The sequence below is a fragment of the Daktulosphaira vitifoliae genome, unplaced genomic scaffold (assembly GCF_025091365.1).
Source record: "Daktulosphaira vitifoliae isolate Bord-2020 unplaced genomic scaffold, ASM2509136v1 Scaffold_130, whole genome shotgun sequence".
Taxonomy (NCBI): domain Eukaryota; kingdom Metazoa; phylum Arthropoda; class Insecta; order Hemiptera; family Phylloxeridae; genus Daktulosphaira; species Daktulosphaira vitifoliae.
Window position 1 is genome coordinate 305 of NW_026099699.1, and position 13,662 is coordinate 13,966.

General features: G+C 26.9%; 2 long non-coding RNA genes across 3 annotated transcripts; one reads left to right on the forward strand and one right to left on the reverse strand.

Annotated features, from left to right (window-relative positions):
* Positions 1-2,728: 2,728 nt before the first annotated feature.
* Positions 2,729-5,534, reverse strand: LOC126909125 (uncharacterized). The gene is made up of 5 exons (XR_007704937.1): positions 5,140-5,534; positions 4,848-4,889; positions 4,701-4,751; positions 4,531-4,560; positions 2,729-3,729 (listed from the first exon to the last, which is right to left on the reverse strand). It is a non-coding gene; the product is annotated as an uncharacterized LOC126909125 (long non-coding RNA).
* A 114-nt stretch (positions 5,535-5,648) lies between these two features.
* LOC126909124 (uncharacterized) lies at positions 5,649-11,994 on the forward strand. Of its 2 annotated transcripts, XR_007704936.1 has the most exons (5): positions 5,649-5,697; positions 8,964-9,020; positions 9,727-9,790; positions 9,912-9,991; positions 11,215-11,994. It is a non-coding gene; the product is annotated as an uncharacterized LOC126909124 (long non-coding RNA). The 2 variants fall into 2 exon arrangements; XR_007704935.1 differs by having other exon boundaries at positions 5,655-9,020.
* Positions 11,995-13,662: the final 1,668 nt, after the last annotated feature.

The window sequence follows — 13,662 nt, forward strand, 5'->3', positions numbered from 1 at the left end:
CAATGCCACAAGTGAGTACAATAAATTGATAATAGTATTCTTCATTTATCGTTAACATATATTTTATATGTAAAAATAGAAGATTACAATTTTAAATATTGTGATTGTGTAATCAATAAATGTTATCAACATAGTTCATTATTAAGAGATGTAGTGGTCGAATATTTCGTTAATAATGCAGAGTATGAAAAATATGAGGCAATTACTAACGATTTAATTGAACGCTCATCGGTTGATCTGGAGTTTTATTTACGAGAATTGTATGAAAAGCTATTCACCGTAAAGTCTGATTATGGGCATAAACGTTGGCTTGAAGGTAAAAAAATTATTAGTAATATTTTTGATAATAAAATTATAACTAATAGTTAATAGACGAAACTAATTTACTTTATAAAGGTTAAAAATTATGTTTATATAGATTATTTTTATTGTACAGAAAGACTTATCTTATTTACAGGTAGCAGTCAAAAGTTGAGGAGTGGATTTAAAAATCGTCGTATGATTGATCTTATTTGCATGTACAACTTAATTGTATCACGTAAACAAGATGAATGTTAGTATTAGCATTGAAACTGGTTTTCATTTGACTATTCATATTAGCCAATATAGATTCAAAGTAAGATTATGATTATGAATATTAAACATAGGTTTAACTGAGCTTAACTCGACTCAGCATATGGCAAATTTGGTACCGACATACTATCGCACCCCAATTACCTATCTTAATTTTAATTTGGATGGCGAGACTGTAGATGAATATTCAGAGTGGTATTTATAATTTGTAAATAATTAGTTTGTTTTGTTGTAAGTTAATTATTAACATTGAAGTCATCCTTTGGATTCAGGCCCATATGTTACGGTATGCATTATTACTCCTTCACGATATATTAGTATGTCAGCAGATTATTTAAATATTATTTGTGGCGTGAGGGATGAAATAACATTATTTCTACAATCACCTCCGGTAAAAGGAGAGAACATTATGTTATACCAAAATGTCGATTTTAATATAACCATAGTATTGTACCATGATGCCATGCATTTAGTATTAGAATCCAGAATAGTGGATGGGTGTCGAGTGTTATTAAATAACGAAAACATTAATAGACTTATGGACTTACAGTGTACTATTAACAGTACAATATCAAGAAAAATAAAAACACGTTTACTATTAAGCCATCAAATAGACCGCATTATACAATACGCCGACGGTAAATGGTGGGGCCCTAAAATTCAACAATCAAACAATGATGAAATGGTTAATTTTATAAGAAGTTTGAACGACATAGAAATATGCGATACTATTCCTAAAGGTGACAGTAATTACATAAGCGAGCTTAAGAATTTAGCAATCAATGTATAGTTGTATTAGCGGCGAACGTGGTTGATGCTTAAATTTCAATACGTAGGTCAAAAGACGGGACTGTAATTGTGTCGGTCTGCTTTGACATATCAATCACTGCAATAAAATTATTATAATGATATTAAAAAATAATGTTAAATATGGTTAAAATAAAAACATCTATACATTTGTCGGTTAAATAACAAGGTATTTGTGTGGTGAATTTGTACCGCACATTTTTGTACAGTATTCATTATCACATGTAAAAAATGTTAAATTTCATGATGTAAAATAGAATATGTGTATGAAAAAACTATGTTTAAAGATCTATACCTGTTCCTGTACTTCATCATGTCACATGCATAACACTAGAAGCAATTGCTAATTATGTTACCTTTAATGTATATTATTATTATTAATATTATATAAAAATATGAAAGAAAAAAGATAATTAACTTACAACAAAACAAACTAATTATTTACAAATTATAAATACCACTCTGAATATTCATCTATAGTCTCGTCATCCAAATTAAAATTAAGATAGGTAATGGGGGTGCGATAGTATGTCGGTACCAAATTCGCCATATGCTGAGTCGAGTTAAGCTCAGTTAAACCTATGTTTAATATTCATAATCATAATCNTTTTTGTAAGTGTTCCTGAAATACTGACACTGTTGGATACACATTAATGTGAGGTGACGCGATATATTTAATTTAACATGAAAACACGGTAAGTGAAGGAGAGCAAGTCAGTCGATCACATCATACACGTTTGTGTTTGTCGCGACGAGTGTGCCGCTGACACTAAGCAATTTATTTTCATTTTTTTTTTTTTGTAGCCGTCTAGTAGACCGGAGATTCCGCGTTCTTTTTAATATACGCCGCTATCTCCAATGTGTTTTTTCCCACTAAAAAACCACCACCTTCGTAACGGTACGGCGGCGCTGCTGTTTTAGACCGGTCCCTGCAACGTATGGCATTGAAAACTAATTCATTCGCGCTCTCTCATTTGGTCGTTTCGGTCATATTGATGCCAAGTATTTGGTCGTGTATTACCTTGTCACCATAGTCGTTGAATTGAGCTGCTTATAGTTTTGTTGAATGTGACGGTGTTATTTGCCCTTCCTGGAAACGGATTTCACATTATTCATCAGTTCCAAACGGTAGTGGGTAATTAATAATAATTATTTTTTATTGTTATTTTACGGATTTACAGTCCACATAATATGTATTAGTTATAAACAGGAGATGTATGTTATTATTTTGGTTATTAATTTTAGATAATTCTATTTATCATTTGGGTCTTGTTTGTTTGTTATTTTTTATCATAACAGAAAAATATCATACTGTGATTATATATATATATATATGTTGTTTTCTTTCTTTCTATTTAATATATTGTAAGGCTCAATTTCCACATTTTATATTCTCCTTTTCCTTCCGCTAAGGCATGGCCAAATACGTATAGTTAATCGTAGTTATTAAACGAACAAAAATGTTACAAGAAAAATTCGCAAATTGCCGATACTAAAGAAAAAATATAGCCGGCATTGCACAGACACTTATATATATATATTAAATTAAAGCTTATGTAATATACTTTAATATCAAAAATATGGTACGTCTCCAGTGTACCGCGACCCCACTGTACTGGGTTTTATAAATTATAATTTGTAATAAGTTATAACGTCTGGATATGTAGTATATACTGTAGGTAAACATTTAATTTTTTATACATTTCACAAAAATTACAAAAATTAATTATGTAGCTGCGTTGTTATATATGTCGTAAGAGTGCCAATATGAATCCCCATCTATCATTTCATAAGTAAGTTATTGAGAGATTGATATCACAATATTTAATAAAATGTAGAATTGTCTTATTAATTTTATAATGTATTTATAATTATAGATTTCCCAAAGATTTAACCAAATTATTGAAATGGAAAAAAAATTTTAAAATTGATCGCGTATCTGAATGGCAAAGAATTTGTTCTGGCCATTTTGATCCTAGTAACTTTAACTGTGGAAATAAATATAAAACTCTTAAAAAAGATGCTGTTCCAACAATTTTAAAAAAGTATCTTAACTTGTATTAATATAAATATTTAAATATACATAAAAACATACATATGTATTTGGAATTAAAAAAAAAATTGGTTGATCATGACTACTTTGAGAATTGTATACATTTGAGCAAATTTGTTAATGGAGTATCAAAATACATAGTGGGTTTGTAGCCAAAAAGGTGGCTACAAAAATTCATTGTGATGAATGTAAACTTAGCTTAATTTCATCTACTCATAAGAATAGTTTGACAGAAATTCAGAATCGCGGTAATCTCACAAAACCAAGTCCTGATGTTGAGATAATCTGTAATGTAACTAAAAAAATATTTAAACAGTACACTAATCACATCCATTCAAAAAATCCATACAATTTTTTTTTACTTAAAGTTAAAACTGAACTATATAGAAGTTATAACATATTTTCTAAAGTAACTTGTGGAGATGATGCTTGGTTTGAAAATGACCACAAAAACAATATGATAAATTTTATAGGGTTTAAGTATTTAGATGTTAGAATGTATCACGAAGTTAGAATAAGAAATGAAGAACGCATTAAAACAAGAGCGAAACTAACAAAAACTATTCATTTTAATCACGATTAATTTATGTTCGTTACAGTTTACTATAAATTTTATAAGTTTTGGAAAGAATAATTGTTTTAAGTTTTACATTATTATTATACATTACATAACTTACACTAATTAATAATTACATACCAATAAAAAATAAACATTATCATGTAATAATGTAAACAAATAGCCTCAATTTACTATCACCACAGTCTTCACTGATAGAGCATCAATGTCCTATCCATTTTTATAAGATCTATGGTCGGAAACGAAACAGAACGGATTATCAGTAAAACATCGTCGGCGGCGACCTTGTCACGGTGTCAAGGTCGGGGAGACATCTGATGACATTGATTGTCATATTGATAAGTGGACGGCTGATGTCAAGAGAGACACAGGTGAGCGCCAGCCTAAAGCGTAGCGCGATGTCGTGTCAACATCTTAAGTTTACGCGGTACTAATTTTTAAAATATTGAGGTAAGCATCATTACTCCGTGTTCCATTATTTCTAAAACTGTTATAATATCTACTTAAAGTAAATTCTCACCAATTTTAAAGGACCACAATATAAATATTCCTAAAAAAAATTAAAAAACTGTACGATAGATTTTTTTTATTAAATATTGCAAAATTATATTCATGTCTAAACGATAGCTATACTACAGAAATATTTATAATAACACAACCTGAGTCGTAATAGTACACAATATAACATACTTTTGGAGAGCTAAAACAATGTGTCTCCGTAATCCACTTCGCATTGGTATGCTATAATGTAACCAATAATTGTTAATAATATTTCTTTTAGTGTCAAAAGTGTTAATTCATAAAATTTATGTTTTATTTAATAGTGATTAAACTTACAAATTCATTGTTATCAGTTGGATATTCAATATTTATTCCATTCTATATGAAAAAAACCTTATTTTAACATTTTATACAAAGATTTTCTATTTATAATAACAGTTAGAAAAATTGTTTATTAAAAAAATAATGATTTAAGGTGCCTACGAAAAATAAAATTACATCATGACTTTTTTTTTCTATGAAATTGTTAAATTTAGCTGATGATTTATACTAAAAATGTTAAATTAAATAATAATTATCTACACTTAATTATTAAATTAATTATCATTTAATAAACTGTTTAAATTACCGTGTCAATTAAAAAAGTATTTCCAAAAACATATCCAAAAAAAAAAACCACACATAATAATTAATACAAAAGAATATATTTTGGAAAACATTTTCAAGAATATTGAGATTTGTATAGTATTATTGACCGATTAACTGGTTAGCACTTTCGTTGTGTATCTTTTTCGACTTAAGTTTGTGTTCGTGTGCGAATTTGTAAAACTACATTTTACCTGTGCATTTATATAGCTGTATATAATATTTAAATAAAAAGAAAATGGCTGATTACAACAAGCGTAATCAACTCGCGAAATATAAAGCTAATTTGTTCGCATTATTATAAGTGGTTTTCTTTTTCTATAAAAATTATAAAAGTCTTAAAAACCATTTTTGTAACTTATTATTAAGAACTTTATTTAAAAGCCATAGTTATGCATAGTGCTGTTTATTTTAATTCGACGATTTAATCATTCTAAACCAAATTTCTGATCATTATAAAACTAAATAAATGGATTTTTGAAATTTTTTTCAGAACTTTGTAACTAAAAAAAAAATTAGTGCAGAAATTTTTTTGAATTTTGTAAGTATCTTAATAATATATTGGCTCAGTAAAGTAGAAATCAGCCCCCAAAAAGAAAGCTAATAATTTAATCTAATACTTTTATTTTGATGAGAGAAGGTCGTAATATATCTTTTGTAAAAACTTTTTATATAAAAAATTCTTAAATTTTCAATTTTTTATGAAAATAGTTATAAATAAAATACTCTAAATAATTATTATACCGTCAAATAGTCCAGTTTGGGATAGTGTTAAAACATGAGACAGTTAATTCTTATTTTAGCCGTATCGTTAACCCATTGTATATTTTGATATTCAGATATAACTATTAGAAAGTGTAATACACTTAAAATTAAGAATTAATCATTAATATTGTAAATTGTATCCTTAATTATTAATATCATTCTTCCTAATAAAAAGGGACCTAACTACTAACTTGATTGTCAGTATTCCATCGCTGTTGATGTTATATCATAGTCATTATTTTGACTGTTCCTGAAAACACGTATCCCAAAGATTAAATTGCACTTAGTACGACCAGTTTACCATAACCGTATCAATCTACGGCACTAGTAAAATCATAACAAATATTTTTAAGATAGTCAAAATATTTGTGTCACATATATTTAGTGGTAAAATTTGTAAAATATTTGATTGTCTCAAGTTGGCCATTTGGCGATTTTATTTTTAGTAAATAATTAAAAAATTATTATTATATTTTTATTTTTTGTAATAAACAAAAAGAAGGGATAGCGTAGGAACGCTGGCAATAAAAAAAGAGAAAGGATAGTATGATGCGAAGCAAAGGAAAGTATGAGTGTCTAGTGGTATTGGGCACGGACAATAATACAATGAAATAGAAAGGGATCTCGGGGTATGTATGCTTTCGTAAACACGTCTGATATATATATATGAATAAGATGAAATAACAACGAAGAATCACTACCAAGATCCTGCACAGAAACAATTACATGAATTTCTGGTGAGTCATAAATATCGTACTTCTTTATAAAAGTATTTTTGGTTTGTTTTCGACAACTTATCTTATTCTAGTTGTTTATTACTAAAAAACCTTCTATAAAGATATTATTATAATTTTTTATATAAATGAATATTTTCACTTACCTCTAATTATCCTCATAGGACAGATATTCTGTTGAGATGAATTATGTAGTTGATGTCACTGTAAGCAATATGTATGTATACGCACTTGAAATTGCGCGGCTCTTATTATTATATTAATTCACGTATAACTATTTCTCTAGTACAACTCTATATTAAATCTACTCAAGGTGAAAACTAAATTTATTAAAGTTTTAGTATTTTATTTAAAATCTTTTTTTTTATATTTACGTAGTGCACTCTTTGACCTTGTGTTTGGTGTTTTATACTAACTTATTTATAATTTAGTAGTTTGTAAAACCAATAAAGAATTTTTAAATAACTGCCCTGTACAATAAACGATTTCCAAGTGGTCTACGTCTTTTCAGTTCATAGGGTGATCTAGGGTAGATTCCAGCTCAATATCAGTTCTTTGCACAATAGATTAAACTAGTGTCTTACACTCCGAGTGCCCGCACTGTGGCTGAGTTCAGACTGGCTAGTCGACAAGTGGAGAGACACTTTCTAATTGCTTAGGTAATTAGTATAATATTTCGACTCTGATTTATTTGTATTTCGTAGCTGGTTGTGTCAATATAAAATCTCAAATAATATTTTTATTTTTATGCAAAGATTTTTATGATACGTGGCCTACTTCTTTTCAATCACCTGAAGGACAACCCAGGCCGGACATCACTTGGGTGAGACGGAATGTTATCTCACCGTGAGACCGGTTCACAGACTATATCTAACTTAGGTTTTGAAACTTTTTGTTTAATTTATATACCCATAGTATAATATTTAATATTTAACGATTAAATATAGTCTAGTTAACCTGATGTATGTAGCCAAAACATTACAAAAAAACTTGGATACATTTACAATAGGTGCCTTAATTTAAGTTAAACATGCATGCTAAAAGAATTAATATATCTACATTATATAAATGCAAAAACACACTCATAATATCATAAAATTTAGTGTCCAGTAATTTATAATGAAAGAAATCTTGAAAATTGCTCATTCGCGCCTAATGCGAAACATTTTGTTAAGTAAAATTTAATAATAGAGTGTAGTCGTAATGAGACTTTTCTCTATACTGCTTAATAGAACTATTAATATATTTATATATTTTCAGTTTATTGTGCGTTTCTACTAAGTTATTTAAAAGTTTGAATGATTAGCTAGATCGCTCTATTAGTAACAATGGGAAAGTTTTGAACCCCCCTTGCATAAAGGGAACTGGTCCGATTTAAAAAAAAAGTATATCGAATGAAAGAAATATATAAATATTATTTCTCTTAAAAAAATAATAATGATCCATAAATTTTTAATCTCAAATAATATCTTTATCTTTATGCAAAGACTTTTATGATACGTGGCTTACTTCTATTCAATCACCTGAAGGACAACTAAAGTAAGATGCGACTGTACTATAGGTTTATGCTAAGTTAGTTATGTATGTGTCCTACACTATGATAGCCCACACTGTGGCTGAGATCAAACTGACTGGTGTACAGGGGGAGAGACACTTTAGAGAACGCTTGTAATTAGTTGGAATCTTGACTACGATATTATTGTGCTAGTACTCTGTCCAGACAATTTGTGGCCCTTCAATAAGTAATAGAACACAATGCAGTCTAATCGTGTATTTTTTGAAGACTATAGATATATAAAATAAATAAATACTAATATTTTATATGTGTTGGAATATTTGTATCACTAAAAGTATTCGACCGAAAATAACATGTTTAACATTTCTTCTAAATCCCATCGATTAGGAATGAAATATAAAAACGGTGTAGATTTTATATGGAGTTGTAACCTAGAACAAACCAAACATTCACGCAGATTCCATTTACGTGTATTGATTGAGACTCCAGAGGAAAGCGTAATCGTAGCAGAGAGAGTTTTTTGAGGGGAAATGGCCTATTTATATCCCGCAAAACTGGTTTAGTGATCTCTGGTGAGATTCTTGAAATCTTTTTTGGTGTATTTGATTGATCAATTTGATAAAATCTTTTACGCGGGCCTTTTATGGAATGCATAAGACGGTAGTTAAATTTGTGTAAGGGTATTATTTTTTATTTATCTTATCCATAGGGAAACACTGATTTGGTGATATATTTTTATTAAGTATATGTATTAATTATTACATGTATTAAAATACGACACTACATTTTTAGCATGAGACCCCGACATATATTGAAAGAAATCCACAAAAAATAATAAATATTAAAATCGTAAGTTACTTTCATTATAATTTTTAAATACTTAAGCACATAACTGGATTGCATGTATAAATTATTTCATCATTAAAATATATTTACAAGGTAATTCTTCAATCATCAATCACTTCATTAATAGAAAAATAAATATAATATTAAAAGTTATACCCTTGATTACTTTTAGCTCTATGTTTTTCTCGATTTAGCAATCATTTAATGTTTTTCAAGTTCATCCTTTATTCATTATTAATGTGTAAAATTAATTTTTTCAAATGATAAACATAATTAGTTTCCTTATTTAATACGTAGTGATACTATTACAGCATACCACTTGAACGCTCTTAAAATAATAAATACGTTAAGCAAATGTGTTTTTAAGTATTTTTTATTGTCAAATACTACTCTACTAATCGGTCACCAATTACTTTTTTAATTCATATCTTATAAAAGGTTTAACTTTATTTTTTAAATGGTAACATATTTTTATCTAGCTTATAATTTAGTAAATTATCTAATTAAGAATATGATGGGTCGATAACAACTTTTGGACCAGTACTTCAAAAAACTATTCTCATTTTCATACCCATACAAAAGAGAGACTACAATCAAGAAATGACACATTTTAAAAACCAAAGGAAAAAGATTCAATTATGATCTTTAATTTTCCAAAACGTATAAAATATTTTTATTTGTTATAATCACTTTTATTTATATTTTTTAGACATTTGAAGAAAAATACATTATTTTAAATTACAATGAAAAACATAAAACTTTCGATTACAACGGTAAGTAAAGGGCAAGTTTATGTCATCTGTTAAAATATATTAATGTCTCATCATGACAAAACAGAAATTCTATGTAATTTATATAAAAAATTGTCAAATTATGAAATTATTTCATTTACAGTACAAAAAACCAATAAAGAATTAAAGTCTTTTTTGGTTAATGTAGACTGCCGAATTCAATTCAAAATAATTAAAATCCAAGTAAGTTCATTAAAATGTCTATGCGTGTATTTAAATTAAAATTACAATGTTTCGAAATTAAAATTTAATTGAAAGTAAACGTAGGACTCATTACGGAATGCACACCAGTGTAAATATGATATGATACAAGTTATATTTTTAAATAAATAAATTATAAAAATTAACACTATATACATAGATATTGTACGGTTATTCTATATTTTATGTAGAATTAAGATACTTTTATTAAAAATGTTTGTAAATTTATCATTCAATAATCATTTGATTGATAATTTTTATGTTTTTAAAAGTATAAATTTCTAAACTATTTTAAAATTCATATATAGGTATTCGGTTTATCCTAAACAATTCTCAATTAAATGTAAAATAAATACAATATTGAAAACAAAATGTTTGGTAAATTTAGTTACATATTTCTTTTTAATAATCAGATATAAATTTTATATGTTTCAATTACGTTTTCATCTCTTATACCTTGAAGAGGTGATAATTTATTTGATTAAATTGTAACATACACATTTAATTAACTTATAAATAGATAATAATCTAATTAAGAAAACGCCTGGATGATAACATCTATCGGACCAGTATTTTAGAAGTTATTAACAATTTTAATTATTGACTGGAGGTAAGTTGAAGGTACTGCTATTTTATCCTCTTTCAAATATTTATGCTTTTAACACTGTTAAATATAAAGTTAAAAAGTATACAGATACATTAGATTTTAATATCAGTTTTGACTGTTAAATTATGTTTAAGCTTAAAAATGTAGTAAAATAGAACCTACATTTACAAAAACTTTTATCATACAATTAGTGAAATTGTGTGTGTATTCGGTTTGATGTATACTATTTCTGTTATAAGCATATACAAATTTTTGTTGAAAACAACTTATAATACTTTATCATTTATTTGTATTGTAATTTTGTTACATTAAAATGACTTTAAAATCAAAAGAAAGATATTTTTGCGATTTTTCTCTTTTATGCAATTAGAGGCCAAAATCAAAATTAGAAATTTTTTATTTTTAGTTCAAAACTTTTCTTAAAGTATACTTTTATCCGACGCGTAATATGATAGTGGTATATATTACTATAAGATTTTAGTCTATATTGAAGTTCACTATGTGGGGTACTGGGTAATTTATGTAATAATTGATAGATATTATAATGTAATTCAATGAATGTACAATATTATAGAAAATTAAAATTTAATTTTTACAGAACAGTAAACTGGATAATGACACACCCATATTAAATGATACGGTGTATGATGAAGAAACCTATGTTCAACTAAGAAAAGTCCACAATTTGTCTTTATGGAACCATGTCGAAGAGGAACTTGTACAATCGTATTTTTCTACACTACCCCGTACAACACTTAAAGATTTCATTAATAATTCAACAATGTACAAGTGTAGTACTGAATTCACTATTACGAGAGCAATAGAAATCATGGAAATCGTACTATTAAGTATGCAATTTTGCTAATTTCTTATACCTTTGAGGCAATAAGAATTAGTCTGTCTTTAGAGTTTTATCGGTACCCAAATATTGCAAAGTTTGAAAGATTAGATGACGCGCTGATAAAATTGACAGGCAACAATATCTTGAGTAAAGGATATTGTGATTTTTTTTATGTAAAGTATGAAAAAAATGCAATGTTTATTTTAAGATCTATGGTATATAAATACATAAAATATTTCCTAACCCCTGACGAAATTCAATACTACTCAAATGATTTAAATGAAAATTACTGTGAACAGCATAATGTCGATAAAAAACCCATATTACCACAATATCTATTAGATAAAGTATTAAATGGATTTCCCAAACCTCACGAAGAAAACAAATTTCAAAACATACCATCGAATTTACATGATGTAGAGGAAAAATTGGAGAAAATTAATAGCTTAATTAAGACAGAATACAAATATATTTTAAAAATAGCTACCTAATAAGAATAACTTTAAGTAATTTCTTAATTAATAAATTGATTCTTACCAAAAATTGTGCGATTTATTATGTTAAAGTAAAAACACTTATTCATTTTAATAAAAAATAATAATTTGCAAGATTTATTGAAAAAACATTAATCGTAAATTATAAATTTTAAAAACATAATTACCTCGGAATGAAAAATTCTAAATAGAACTTTTAATAAAATTTATTATATTTATTATTTATTATTAAATATTATTATTAAATAATTATTATTAAATAATAAGTATTATTTATTTTTATCGATAACATAGACAGATACATATATATATATATACAGGGTGGCCCACCACTCACTGACAACTTAAATAACTTTTCATCCAGTTAATATTTTTAATTGATTTTTTTTTAAATAATAGTTATACGTTAGGTCCATAGCTATATCTCAACAATTAATATTTTACATTTTATTAAAAATATTATTTATTTTTAAATTTTAAATAAAATGTAAAAAAAAATCTAAGATAGCTATTTTGTAGAGTAGAATTTAAGAAAAATTTTAGTAAAAAAATATCTTATTAATATTGACTAGTAAATATTCTGTAGCGTTTTGAAGTTTGTGAAAATTTGAATTTTCATCTATTATTTTACGGTATTAAACATTGAAATACGTATTGAGAAAAGGACAGAAGAAAACGCTATCTTTTCATGATTACTGTGTATACATATGATGATAATGTGTATACATTACAAACATGGCATTAATACCATGATAAGAAATTAGATAAGGCAATTATTACTTATCACTCTCATTCAAAAGTATATTGAAAAGATAGCGTTTTCTTCTGTCCTTTTCTCAATACGTATTTCAATGTTTAATACCGTAAAATAGTACATGAAAATTCAAATTTTCACAAACTTCAAAACGCTACAGAATATTTACTACTGAATATTAATAAGATATTTTTTTACTAAAATTTTTCTTAAATTCTACTCTACAAAATAGCTATCTTAGATTTTTTTTTTTACATTTTATTTAAAATTTAAAAATAATTAATATTTTTAATAAAATGTAAAAAAATTAATTATTCAGATATAGCTATAGACCTAACTTATAACTATTATTTAAAAAAAGAATCAGCTAAAAATATTAACTAGATCAAAAGTTATTTAAGTTATCAGTGAGTGGTAGGCCACCCTGTATAATCTTTTCAATTTAACACGGCCGCCGGGGTTTGACGGCCGGTTATAGAAAGTGTTCAGGAAATCATGTGAAAATAAATATAGTTTAAAAAAACACGATTTTAAAGCACATCGAACTAAAAAGTTAAAAATAATTATGAACAAAAAATACTAGTATTATTGTGATAAAAGCGTCGGGCGCTCAATATACGAAAAATATGGCACAAAGCACCTACGCTTTTATCACAATAATACTAGTATATTTTGTTCATAATTATTTTTAACTTTTTAGTTCGATGTGCTTTTAAAGCGTGTTTTTTTTAAACTATATTTATTTTGCACTTTTTAGTTTCATGTTATGATAGAAGTTACTATCAATATCATGGTTGTAATGGGTAACGGGAAATCAGGGTTCGATTCCGGGGATGGAGTCTGAAAAACGGCTACACATCCAAGGAAAGCAGCAGACGCGAAAATTACTCACTCCCGAAACGTGGAGGTAGTGACGAAAAATGACGATACAGGAATCATCCCCCATAATCGGAATAA